Source organism: Anopheles coluzzii, chromosome 3 (assembly GCF_943734685.1).
Source record: "Anopheles coluzzii chromosome 3, AcolN3, whole genome shotgun sequence".
Taxonomy (NCBI): domain Eukaryota; kingdom Metazoa; phylum Arthropoda; class Insecta; order Diptera; family Culicidae; genus Anopheles; species Anopheles coluzzii.
Window position 1 is genome coordinate 92,921,882 of NC_064671.1, and position 14,182 is coordinate 92,936,063.

A 14,182-nucleotide genomic window follows, 5' to 3' on the forward strand; every position below is an offset into this window, starting at 1 on the left:
CGGGCAGTGCTGGTGGTTTATGTTGTGAGGTTTTAGCTGTTTGCTGTCGTGCTTTTTTCTCCCCCAACTACAACAAGAAGAACAGATGGACTTTTTGTGTTCACCAGTGGAATGCATTTCCTATCAACTTCTCATTCAGCGAGGTTCGAGCTTGCTGCCCTCGAGACGTTTCCACTTTTCCGAGCACATGTCGCTACTCTAGGTAAAGAGCAATAAAATATGGAAGAAAAAACTTTTCCCTCAACCAACGAAAGCCCTTTTTATTTCAACCGAAAGTTGACACAAACAGCCACCGGTTGACAACGCAGGAGGGCCCCCGGACCGTAAGGAAACAGGTCGACTGCATTTAGCTCAGCATAAATCAACGTCCTGCCGCGTGCTGACGATGCAATGTTGTCCGGTCTCTTTTGTTTTTCCGTTTCCCTCTCTCTCTCTCTCTCTCTCTTTTTCCCTAGTCGATGAAATGTAGTGTCAGTTGGGACGGTAATCACAGTTTTTGCCACGATGATTTATTGCTTCCCGATCGTCCGCGTAACGGGATGAAAAAGTTTTCCCGCCCTGTGTCTACTTAGTGTACTACTACTCCTACTGCTGCTGGACATACTACTACTACTACTGCTGTGGGAAAACAATACAAATTGAAAACGAATCACTGTTCGCTGTTTGCCTTTACGGAAAACGTGAGGATTAGTTGGATTTAATACACGTCCACACACAAAAAAACAAACGCACACTTATTCAAACACGTGTCAGCGTAAGGATAGGAACATTGTGATGAATGGCGTGGATCGGTTTTCGATTCGTGTTTTTGTTTTGCGTCGCTGGAGTAAATAAAAACTATGTTACAAGTAAAACAATGTCAACATTCAACCTTTCCCGACTGCCAGACTGGTTTCTTGCAATGCAAAAAACGAAGCGGTATACATTGTCCTTGCTCGGAGGGCCAAACCAAATGCTAGATTGAATAAAAACCAATACACCGTAACAGCAGATTGCCACAAGGTTAATTTCAATACTTCCTGCCCTTATTGCCACTTATTGCCGGCCCCGGAAACGGGAAATCCGGACCTCCGCTGACCGAAGGACGACAAATCATCGAGCGGGAGCAGGTCGGGGCTGTATCCAGCGGTATCTAAGGTTGCGGATGCGTTTAACATAGGGCCAGCCTCTTTGCCAACCTTGACATTGATTTATGCGAACCAGAGACAAGCAAAAAAAACCTCTCTGATGCTCCAAAACCCAGCACCAGAACCTCAATATTGGACCATATTGCCTTCACGTTTCTGCAATCGTAAGTGCTTGACTTTTCGGGGAACTCTCGTCGAATTTTTCCCCCGTTTGCTACACTTTACAAGCCGTTCTGTTGAGTTGTTATTTACGTTGCTACCTTCACGGGAGCGGAACGCGGTCGGATCAACGGAGCAACGGATGATGTACTAGAAAGATCCAGAAAGACGGCCATTGTGGCCCTGGCTCGTCGATAATGGATAACACACAGACACAGGGAGGGAAAAAGGGAATCCAACGGCACGTGGCCAATCTGGGTCGTTTCAAAACTCAAGCGAGGCGAAAAGGAAAAAGGTTTTCGATCATCAGTTCACGTGCAATTTAGGGTTTTGTTAAATTATATTGATTGGACTTGGGGGAAAAGGGATTCGGGTTTGTATAGGAAGCCCTGCCATTTTCTCACTGATTGTTTGCTCTGGAGTTGATTCAAGACAGCGCTTGAACAAAGCATTCGGAAGCTGACTTCCCACCGAAGCGTTTCATTAAAATGGCAAAGCAACTATACAATGCGCCTAAAGTTATGCTATTTGTTTGACAAAATTACGTCATTAGGGCTTTCGGCGCCTTTCACTGCTCATTTCACTGCTTTTACTACACGCAAATGAAACTATAAATAGAGCTTGCTCAAGAGGAATCATTTTAATGCGCTGTCCAAACCCATTCCCGCCCAATGCATCAACCCAAATCTGCATATTTTAATTGAATTTGGTGGAAATAAAAACACCTCACCCAGTTTCGTCGGTTTTTGGTACGCTCTTAAGCCTTCCGCATTTTGGTGGTGAGCAGTTGTGTTGCTGAATTTTTGATGAGCAATTTACTGCTTCATTTATCCGGACGACCTTCCGGGCACAGCGGCAAGCTGCGCTGGGATATAAAATATGGCCGGGATTTTCCGCTTAGCTCCTAAACCCAAACACGTACCAGCGTTTATTGTCCGGATGGGGAATAGAGACACTCCAAGCCGTTGGAAGTGGTAAAAACACAGGGTATGGTGCCGAAAATAAATAGAAAAAGCTACGGGTACGGTACCACTCCGACCAGTCAGGTGGGTGTGTGCCGATGGCGGGAAGGTACTTGTCTAGACAGTTTCTACAATTAAATTCAAATTTCGATGCTACCGTTTTTATTTCCTGCTTGCTATCGTAGGTAGACCAGCTACGTTCCTTCTGTACAGCTAGGTACGAATCCTTTGTTCCGCTCGCCAGATCGCCCACTAATAGCAGGTACTTGTTTCGTATGCAATTGACGTCCTTCCAGCACCTCTTCCCTCTTTACCTCTTTTCCCCGCTGGTGCGCTAGTGTCAAAACAAGCAATCACGTTTTTGCATCGTCTTTTGCGACGGAACGGAGATGTGTGTGCTGTACCGTATTTTTGTTTCCCGAGTTCGCGTGGTTTTATCGTGGAAAAATCGCAACACTGGTGTTCGTTATGGCGCGGTACGTGTGTGGCAGCGGGACGATAACCGGGCGCGCAATAAAAACCGCACCGCGTGGCGGGTAACGAGACTAAGTGCTTTTTCGACCAACAAAGCCCGCTTTGGTGCGCGCCGGTAAACTAGGTTCGGATGGCGGGTTATTTTTTTGGGATGCCAGTTTTTCCCCCAAAGTTAAGCCATATTCAGAAACACATTTTCCGTGGAATAGTTTCCTCGGTGCTGTGTCTGTGGGCGCAATACTTGTGTACACCACACACGGCCCACCACCACCTGCACAAGCATCATAAATGGATTCAGAGCTGTTTAGTGTGGTGGTTGGTTGGAATTTTTCTAAGAAGTAAAACTTTTATAGTGCTTCGAATCGTTACCCTTACCTTTCTTGCTGAAGCATCCGTGTTAACCCGCGGGGGATAAATGCAGGCAACGGTGAAGAGTAAGGTACGTTGGAAAATCTCTACGATAAGGAGGTAGTTTTTCAACGAAATCGTTTTGTGCTTCTGATTGTGTTTGTGTATTGCAGACATTTCCAGACAAAGATTCTGCTTAGAACTATGTGGCGCACAAGTTTCTTTCGTGTGCTGTTGAGCTTTTTCTTTTTCGACTGTGCTACACATTCATTAAAATTAAATGATTTATTTCATCCGGCTTAGCGTGGGAAAGGTGTTTATTTATGTTCGTTTCCGTTTCTGTACACTTTAACGATTTATTGCACTTATATTTTCTTTGGATTGTATTTGTGTTTATTTTCTTACGGACAAAGTTGTGAAAAATAATCTCCAAAATTTCAAAACTTCAAAAGATCGAACAAAAAAAATTGAATTGATGTTTCCTTAGCCGTCTTCCCTTCGTTTCGACTGCAATGCAGCAATTTAATTTTCCCAAAAATGAAAAGCTTCCTTTTATTCCGCAGCTTCCCACACTTTGAGCGCATTTCGCATTCGATCAACTTTGTCGCGTATTCAACTGCGAGTTCAAAGCTTCCAGGGCAGACTTCAGCTTCGATCAATCGTGTTTGTGATTTCCGCTGCCATCAACTACTGGCCAACAAATTTGACCTCACCCCTCCCCCCACAAAATACACTCCCCCCAGCAGAGCAACAGTTTGCAAACTAATTCGAAATCGATTTTTAAGCTCGATCCGTCGTCACCGTCAGGATGCAGGACGGTCGGGTGCGCGCTGGCAGGCACTCGCCTGGAAAATAAGGAAATAAGTCACCCGATCGGGCTCGCGCCGCCAGCCGGTGTGGAAAACATCAAAGATGACACGCTTTGTCCCACTTTTGCCTCCCTCTTCGCACGACCGACGCGCGGTATCAATGTCCTCGTTGCGTCATTCGTCACCATGAGGGCTGCCACTTCTGTTCCGTCGAGCTGGAAATTTCTTTAGAAATTGTATTCCGCATGGGTTTCGGTGGGTGCGCACGCGATGGAGAGAGTGCTTACCGCTGCGATGCGATTGAGGGGGTTTTTTGAGAGGTTTTATTTCGATTTCATTCACCGTTCCCTGCTTAGTAGCCGGGCAATACGCAATACGGATTGACGTACGCTGAGGTGAAGGTGGGGCGAATGATGATTGACGGCACAAGGACAGGACGAAATTCAGTTCCAGGAAGCCGCCCGATTGCAGCATTATTTAGACACCCACGGTCATCGCGGCGGGAGGGTTCTTACTTCGTTAGGAGCTTATTGTTTTTCTCGGGCAATGGGGGCGTCAAAACTAAGAGCTTTCTAGCGATATTTAGATGAGGAACTAGGCCGGCCTGGACCACTCGAGACTTTATACATGTTGGCGTTGCTATTAACATACACTTTAAAGTAGCTAACCTCTTACTCTAACTTTCACTCTTGAAACGCCTCTTCTAACCTTTATTTACATCATTTTGAAACATCATAATTCCAAAGCATTTATGCTTTCCCCTTCTCATCTGCTTTCGAGCGAACAAATCGCCTTTTTTGTTTTATCATCTCCTTGGCTTGAGTGTTCGGGAAGAGCTTCATCTCGCTTCGTCCGATTAAAACGGCCTTGCACGACGCAAATTCAATTCGTCGCCCGCTCGACCAAATAATGCGCCGGAATCGCTCCACCCAATATGCTGACAGCATAAACGTAAGACGATGTAGCTATATTAAATTTGCCTGCAGCGTACAGCGAGCCGAATCGGATTATGGGGCAGACAGGCCAAACCAAATCATGTATACGGTGCGCCCCTTGAAACTGACAACCGAACCGAACCCTGACGTCACACTGGCATCGGTGTAATAGGTAGAAATATATTATGGATTCAATTTTGAGAATTTCATCAGCAACATAAAATTGAACCGAACCGAGCATGTTTTCTCGCAAAGGTCGCTTGAAGATGTTTCGACGTACACACAAAAAAAGAATCAGAAAGGCACAAAAAATCCCAAAGACAGTTATCGACACACTGGCGGATGGCAAATGAAGTGCTACAAACTACTTTTTCTGCAGCAAATTCCCTGCCCGAAGGCTAATTATGATGTTTTGCTGCAGAGTGGGGAGCGAGCAAACAAAAAAAACGGCGTTGCTCCTGTGCTTTGACCTCATCGTCCTTCTCCAGCGCAGTGTGAAGAGCGCCCAATGGGCTGGAAAATGTGTCACTTTCTTTTTTTGGTTTGGACTCTGTCCCCCGGGCGTTATCGCACGATTGCTGGTCAGCATTGCTAATTGGTGTGATGCGATACGAGCGATACAATTTTGCCCGAGCATGACCACCACATGAGAATTCGATGTGCCGGTGAGGCGAAAGCAAAGGACGGTAGGACGGTCATTGGTCTTGATACGCGACCATTTCTTTCATCTTGATTCGGACAAGCAAAAAGCGGAGAAATGCGCTCGAACGACTTATTATTGATCGTTTAGTTAGTGGGAAGAAAAATAACACCGACTGCGACCGGTGCTTTTCGTGAAAGGAACGCTAGTGAGCCGTCCGTCGTCTTGGAATTGTGTCGAAAAATCTCTTTTTTCATAAATAATTCATTCGAATTTCGTAAAAAATAAAACGAAACATTGCGCTGACCACATGGTTGATGGATGACAATCTTTACAGGTACTTAGCCGCACCAGATTCTTCCGAGCATTCCAGGACGGTCATAAAGGGCACTCCGCACGACCAAAGCACGGAGGGGCCACCGTTTAGAACACAAACTTGAAAGACCGCTCCCTCCCCATCCCTTTTCTGGTGAGTGAGTTCATTTTTCTGCTCCACTAAGTTGTAAAGTTTATGCCAGCGATCCAAACATCTTTCTTCGCTTTCCTCTTCGCCAGCCAAGCCATGCAGCAAACCAGGCAAATCGCACCCACCTTTTATCAGTGTCTTAGCTCGACGTTCGGATGTTTTGTTGCGCGCTGGCGAAAGTTGTGTGTTGGTGCGATACGCAAGCAGCTTCTTAGCCACCGCTTCCTCTCTATCTCACTCCTTTGGGTGAGGATAATTAAATAAAATTGTTTTTTATCTTACCGCTCCATTCCGCTACCCGGTACGTTGGTGAAAAGTTTAACGTGTACACAGTTTGCCCCCGTTTCGAGCCGTTTCGGGCGACTGTTGCATCCTTTGTGATGGCGACGGTAACGATGGTGGTGGAGCCACACCCCGTGGCACAAAGTTTTTCGCCAACAATTACGAAAGATGTCATCCCTGTTGTTTCGCCAGGGTAGGGCCAGCGGGCGGAAGGGAAGGATGTCTACATGTGTATTTGTGTTTCGATTTGTGCCGCGTCTGTCGAAGTCGTCTTTGTTTCCCGGGGGCCAATCGACTGCAATGGTGGCACCGGATGGTGTTTGTGTTAGTTCTGGTACGATAATGGTGAGCTATATACAAAGACTACCATGCTACCTGTTTACCTTGACAAGGACAATGGATTTATGTACTGGTTTTTTTTGTGTGTAAGTAGTCCTCGGATGAGTTACTTTCCTTTCTTTCCAACCTTCCACGGGAAGTAAGCAGTTTAAAAGCGATTAAAGCCAAAATGGGGTAACACAACATTGTCCTACAGATTGCATACTGTCAGGCGTATTCGACCTCGTCAATGCTTCCTTTGCCTCCTGAACGTATGCAACCCTCATCACACATCATCAATTCGACGGTCTTTCAAGTGGCCTTTTAATAAGTCGCTCAACTTTGCCTTTAAGCCGATCGTCTCGATGGCAGGTAAAACAAAGTCATCGTTCAAACTTATCGCACTCGAGTGGGCGCCATTTTTCGCTGGAATCATTCACTGTGTGGTTGACGTCACTTCGTGTATGGGTTTCTGTTTGCTGTTTCCATCTCCAAAGCCGGTTATCCGATGTTTTTAGGGTTTTTTTTGTTTCTTGCTTCCTTCTCATGTGCAGCATGTGATGTGTGCACGACCGAAACTCTAATAATAGTACCGCTTGCCCCATTAGCAATAACCTCCAAACAAGTCAATCAGTTTGCGCTGGAAGCAGCATTCATATCCGGCAAGTGTGTGTCGGGGCAAAACGGCAAACGCTTCCTTCTCGCCCGGAGCGGGGGTAGTAACACGAAACACATCGTCCTTAGAACAATATTTGCCAGCCAATCCATCGATTGGTTTCAATCAAACAAACAAACAACCATGGTACAATGTCCTGGAATGGGGGCTGAATGATGGGTTGAAGCCGGGGTGCTCCGGTGTGTTAAGGACTTGCAAGTAATTCGCCTGCATGGAAAAAAGGGAAGGAAAAACTTTCTTCATCATACGAGGTGTTGCTATATTAATAGATCATGTTTAGTGTAAGTGTTTAACAAGTTTTTCCTTCTCACAACCTTACACACTAGCACACGTGTTGTTAAACAAATGTTTGAAGCTTCTCCTCAGCACAAAAGCTACCAAACGTGAAAAAGATAATATATTTGGCCAAACTTTGTGGCTGTTCCGGCTGAGTTTGCCGGAACAGTGCTGCCGCTGAAAGGCATTAAAGTTATGATGAGAACGCATGGGAATCCCTTTGGCCGTGCCACGCGCATCCACGTGGAGGCGGCAATTGATTGATTGAAATTGGTTGTGATAACATTTTCGCATCAAACACACACACGCGCGCCTCGAACTCGATCTGCACGCAGCGGGCTCGATTGCGTGCGTTAGAGTTCGTGGATTTTCCGGGAAAAAAGCACGCATCACAGCATCGGAAACTTAATCCAACCGACATATTATTGCGTGCGGAGCGAACAGCCCCCCCCGGTTAATTGTATCCTGCCCAGTTCGGAGTTCTCTGCATGAAGCTCGCTCCTCTTAACAGTTTACCAATCGATTTACAGCAAATTTCATCAGTGTGCTACTGCAACCCTCCTCGCCACTCAAACCAAAGGGATATTGGAAGCACCACGCTTAACGTACAGTCAACATCACATTTTTCCTAGGAATCTCTTCAGCTTTCGTTCCTTTTTTTTTTAATCATTTGCCACTGCAACATAAATCCTTCCAAGTCGGCAATGATGATAAACACGCTCGCGTCATACGGACGACGACACCGAACTTCACAACAACGGAAAGCTTTACGCGTAGGAGACGTTGCTCTACGATTCGCGGTTTAAGTACAATCCATTTTCGTCGAACGCCGTCGTTCGGTGGTTCACTTGAACCGTTTGTAATGTGTTGAATTGAATTACGCTACCGATGCTGCTGGAGAGGTTTAACGTAAAAATTGAATTAAAGTTCCCAAAAACGCTCCAATTTACTTCAATTAATTTTAAGCGGGTTGTTGTCCGGACGCTTAAAGTATGCGTTAGAAATAACACTGTGTTTGCTCTCTCTTCTACATCAATTTTGGGTATCGCAGTACATCTTGAGTGTGTTTGAAGAGCGATGAAATGGCTGCATCGCGCTTCGCCTAAAGGTATGCACAGCGCACAACAAACTCGTCTTAATTATGTAGTTTGGGGGTCCTAATACTAATGTACCATACTCACACTGTCCAAGCATACAATTTAATGCCGATGATCACGCATTCCGAGAGTGAGTTCTTCCGCACCGAACTGGTAAATAAATATCAGCCAACACTGTGCTCGGTTCAGCGCCTGGCAATTAAATTGCATTCGACCGTTGGCCCGTTTATTTCCATTTTATCGCCGGGATCGCTGTGAAACCTCAATAAAAGTAAGACCATCAAATCACTGAGAAGCTTTCACCCACATACACAGTCCGACAAGGGGGAATGCTTCTCCTTGGGCGGCGGTGCCACCGAAAGAAACCACTTTGTTTGTTTTATGCACTCGTTGCAGCTGCAGATAAAACAAATGGTAAAGGCAAAAACACACCGCGTTGATGATATCATCAGTGCGCTGCACTGTGTGACTTTTATTTGCACTTTACGCCAAGCTTGCGCTTATCAGCTCAAAGTAAACGGCAAGGGGGGGAGGGCAGGGTTGGCTCACCACCTTCCCCCGTTTCCCGCGGACGATGTGGATTTTTATCCGGATTTTGTGCGACACTTTGCGACTCTCCGTAGTGCTGTTATGAAAGCTGAAGGGAGTGGTTTTTCTTTTTGCTTCTTCGCCATTCCAACGCAATGCTAAAAGTGCAACACCCCGCGAAGAAAGCATCGGGCCCCGCGGTCGTCCGCCTGCTTGAACTTGGTGCCTGATAACGGTTAAAATGGTTGCCTGTTGCCCGGGAAGTGCACTTACGCCCCGCCCTTAGTAAACAGCGTGTGCAGCGCGATGGAGTTAATGCAAATTGTTTGCCTCACGCAGCAATACAGCAACACTGCACTAAGCTCATCGACATGCGGCCACTAATAAACACTGGCTCGAATGTCAAACCGCAGGATGTGGCCGTATCGCTGTAACGAGCTGATGATGGGCGGAACAGGTTCACGCTCGTGCAGGGTGATCGCATGGCTGCCCTCACAGCTTACACTATGAGCAGGGAGTGTGATGCAAAGCAAAAACTGGGAAGAAAAAACAAGCCAACGTTTTATTTTATGCTTTATTTCCTTTCGTTAATTGTAACATGGCGCCATTTACTACTGCAAATGATTTCCTGAGGAAAGTGTTCACTCAGGTGAAACCTTTCATTGAAACATTTCACACCAAAGGCGCTACACTAATCCCATAGTTAATCGTTCAATCAGCCAGTATCAACGGCATCGGAGCGTCGGCTCACTATCACTACCGGGGCGGATTACTTCGCTCCCATTGCTGGACGACCACCGTTGCAGCTGTTTGCTCAGTTAACTTTCCCATGCAACCAAGGGCTGCAGTGCTGCCATTTTCCCACTCCCCGGAGGATACAATTTGCTATCGATAACCGCACACGATATGTGCACGGTGCACTGGCTGCAATTTTACTGCCAACTCAGCTCGATTAAGCTCCCCATAAACGGCGGGAATGGAGTTATTATTTTAACGCTGCAGTAGACTACTTTCATCCGGTCTTTTCGTTCGAGCGTGAGAAGAAGGGTTTACGTACTCCTCCCGCCGCAAACAAAACAATCACGACCTTTGGAGTGCAGCGCTAGCAAACAGGAAGGATATGCCAATGCTGTGGGTACTGTTTACGGTGTGGGTTATATTGTTTGCCTATCGATAACGGTTTGAGGCAATTTCAATAAACTCGTCAGCAACTTTAGCTTGAATGCGTAGGTAGCAAGGTTAAGGCAATCAATAGAGCACGCGATTAGGAGGAGCGTAAGCGGATTGCTTTTGCATTATATGGGGTGGAAAATTGTCTTGTCGAATGCAATTTGCATACCTGCAGGGGGTTTTAGCTTAAATGGTCCGTAAGGCCCATTCCAAGATCGAGCTTTTCCATTCTTACTCTTCGCTGTTTTGCAGTACAAAAGCCACCATTGGGCAATATTTTGGGAACATTTTCGATAAAAAAAGGGTAGTAACTGGTATGTTTGTTTGTTTTTTCATCTTCGCCGGAGTCCGGGAAAACGGATCGATTTCAAGTGTATTGCACCTTTTTCGCTGTTCGCCAATGTTCTTACATAAAGCTAAATACACGCGAATTTAGTGGTTCAGTGAGTTTGTTTTCTCTTTAGCGCTATTCACCTCCTTCGTAATGGTGTTTGAAGATATGACTGATGTGAAATGTATTTAATGTTGCTCTTTGAAGCACTTTTAGCATAACATCTCAACTCGTCTCGTCAGTAGAAACAACTTCTTAAGAAGAGGTTCCACTCTCCAAAAGGCCTCCAAAAGGTAAAACAAACCAAAAGGAAGACCTTAACCACCGGAGACCTTCACGGGCCGTTCATTAAAAATCAAACACCATCCACTTTTATGTGCATGCTCTTCTCATAAAAATGGAAAGCCTGACCCGTCCCCACCAACAGCCGCACCCGCAAGCGCCTTTCGAATAAAGTTGTCACCGGTCGCGATCGCTTTTCGCTGCCAATTGTCCTTTACCGCTGTGTTCGGATGTAAAATTTAATTAAAAACTAATAGACTTTACCCACTTGGTGCGCCCCGGTCCACAGGCACAGCACACTTCTGCTGTCCGAGTTCGGAGAGGAAAATTGGAGGAAAAAAACACAAAGAAAAATGTTTCTCCACAACGGAGAAGGATTCGTTCGGTTTTTAAGAGTTTTTTGTGTGCTTTACATGCTCCTTTTACTTCTGCTTCTGGTTGGTTTTGCATCCGCCCGAGGAGCACCAGCACCATGGGCAAAAACTTTAGCCGAAAGATTCCTTCGCCAAGATAGTCTTTACACTTCCTCGTCGAACGCCGGCGGTACGATTTACTGTTGGGCGCACGCCTCGAGCTTTTACCACGTATCAAGCATCGCTGTGCTGCGGAACGCGTGGTAGGGAAGGAAGGGAATAAAGTTTTCCCCGACCGACAAAATGGGTATCCGCAACTGGCTGCTCAGTTGCAGTTTGCGGTGCGCGTCCCGTTTTTCCCACAGCGTAAGACAGGATGTGACTGGAAACTCAGGACCGGGAAAGCGCACGAGACACACACACACACACACACTCACACATACATACATACCGGCAGATCTTTGTCTGTCTAGTCTGGTTTATCGATTTTTCTCGCTCCCGACTTTAGAGCTCGAACCCGTCCTTTTGCGTCTCCTTTCAACTTCCAACATGTGGATGGGAAAAGTTGGTGAACTGATCTTACGAATGAGATTTACTTCCTTCCCGGCACGTCGAACGCCGTCCGCAGGAGCTTTTCTCACAGACAGACGGTGCCCCCGGCCACACACAGTGCCAGTATGCGAGGGAATATCCTTCGGCATAGTTTATTATACGGTGCAGCCTTCCTCTCTTCGCAACAAACGCAACAAGCAGTGCCGTCCGTAGGCGGTTTGCCGGGTTTTCCCACAGCAGGAGCTTGCTGTTTCCGGAAATGGTTAGACTTCGGTCAGCGTGCAGCGCATTCCCTCGAGAAAAGCTTCCCGGAATGCAGCAAAGGGCCGCAAAGAGCCGGCAGAAATTGAACGTAAGTATTCCGGGAACAATTGTCGGGGCGTGGATTTAATTAACAGTTAGGGAAATTGGCTGAGATAAAGGGAGCGCAGGCGGCGAACCTTTTCGTTAAGGTGCACAAGCCACTAAGCCGCTGTGCAATTTGTACCCGTGCTGGACGACTTAATCGATCTGAAAGCTAATGCTGATTAGATAAACAAATGAATTCAGTTCTTTTTTTTTTCAATTTAAATACATTTCAAATAAATGATTGGGTAACAAATTTAACATTTAATTTAACAGCAAAGCTATGATAGAGATTGCAATAAGCCACGCAGAGAACAAAGAGCAAAGCTTGTCCTGCAGCACCCCCAAAAAAAGCCACCATTTCCGACCCCACAGCGCATCTGGTGGTGGAAATTATGAGGCGAAAATTGCTTTTATCTGAATCAATTTTATGACCCATCCCCGTCCCTAAGCACTTCCCCGTCCCTTGCTAAGCAGAGTGAAACATCCGGGTAGAGGACCGAACCACCAGCACCAGGGTGGCATCCACACAATGGCGCATTGTTTCCTCTAGGGCGCGTGAAGCGAGAACAAGGGCAGAAGATTATGATCCTACTTCGAATCATTTCAAACTACCCTCATCTTTTGGCAATTCTTCCTCCATGTCTGTGCGCTCGCCTATGTGTGTGTGTGTGTGTTTGAGTGAGTTCTTGTCTGTGCCAGCCAGTATATAATCATAAATCAATTCGCGATGATGGCGATTTTTCCGCATTTTATTAGCCGCTCGGTCGTACGAGAGCGCTGCTGTTGCTGCTGCTCCATGCTGCTACACATCCGCTTTGCCTTCGGCGAACAAGCAAAAGACGCTGCGGCAGATGCCCGGAGAATAGAATGAAATGAGCAGCAGAAGCGGGCGAGCTAAAAACGAACACCACCAAAGCGCTGACGTACATAAAGTATAAATTTTAAAACTGCATTACGGCGGATTATGCTCAATTATGCGTCTGCGTCGGAGCAGGGCGGAGCGGACGGTTCTTCTGTTTGATGCGGTGCCAATAAATGGATGATCGTGGCTATAAATGTCCATTAAAAAAGATGGAACGGTTAATTTTGATGCAATTCAAATTGATTTATCCCTCGCACAAGGCAAGCGAAAATTTCTTCAACAAGCGGAAAGCTCCAACCGCGCCCGTCTGGACGGTAAATCAATTGATTATATATTCGACTCGGTATCGGTCCTTTTCATGAAGACATGTTTTAAAATTAGATTTGCTAGAATCGGTTCAAAAGACGACCGAATTCTAGGAATCTTTTTTGCCTTGTTAAAGCAAAGAGTTAAGCTTCCTGGAGAGTGTAGCATGAGTGGCTGTAGCTGGCTCTTTTCAGGCCATTTAGATGGAAATGAAATGGCACGTAATACATTAAACACTAAGCCTATTGCCTGCGGTTTACTGCTCGCATGTATGCGATCGGCTTACGAAGAATGCGAGAAGCTTCCGGTGGGTGGCAATTTTCCACCAAACTCTTACCGGGACCCATTTATTTGCTCCCCTAGTGATCCAATTTTTCTTCAACCACTGCTGTACCCGCGTGATGAACCTAACAAAAACCGGCCTCCTATTATTTGGCTCTTCATTTTCCATTTTCCACCTCACCTACTGTAAGCACTTCACGGTGGCTGCGAAAAGAAAAACGCATTGCCCAATACATCATGCGAAACAACATTCTCTGTGCGCGACAAAAGCGACGACCTGTGCCCTTGCCGCGCTACAATCGCCATCCCCACCCCCTGCCAAAATGCCATTAGGAAACGAAATTGAAATCATATTCCGGTGCCATTTTCAATTGAGCGGCCTGTGGGTCGTGCCGTTCCTTTTTTTAAAGCTCATCATTTCATTCCTTCATTTCGCCTTTCGCGCTGTACCGTTTGCGTGTTTGAATTCTTTCTCACACCCCGCAAATACTTCGGCTTCATTACAAATTTCCACGTACCCAAATAATGCGGGTGCGGCTGCTGCTGCTGTGACCGTGCTCGTGTTTGGTGAAGATGCTTCCGAGAAGTCACCCTCGACG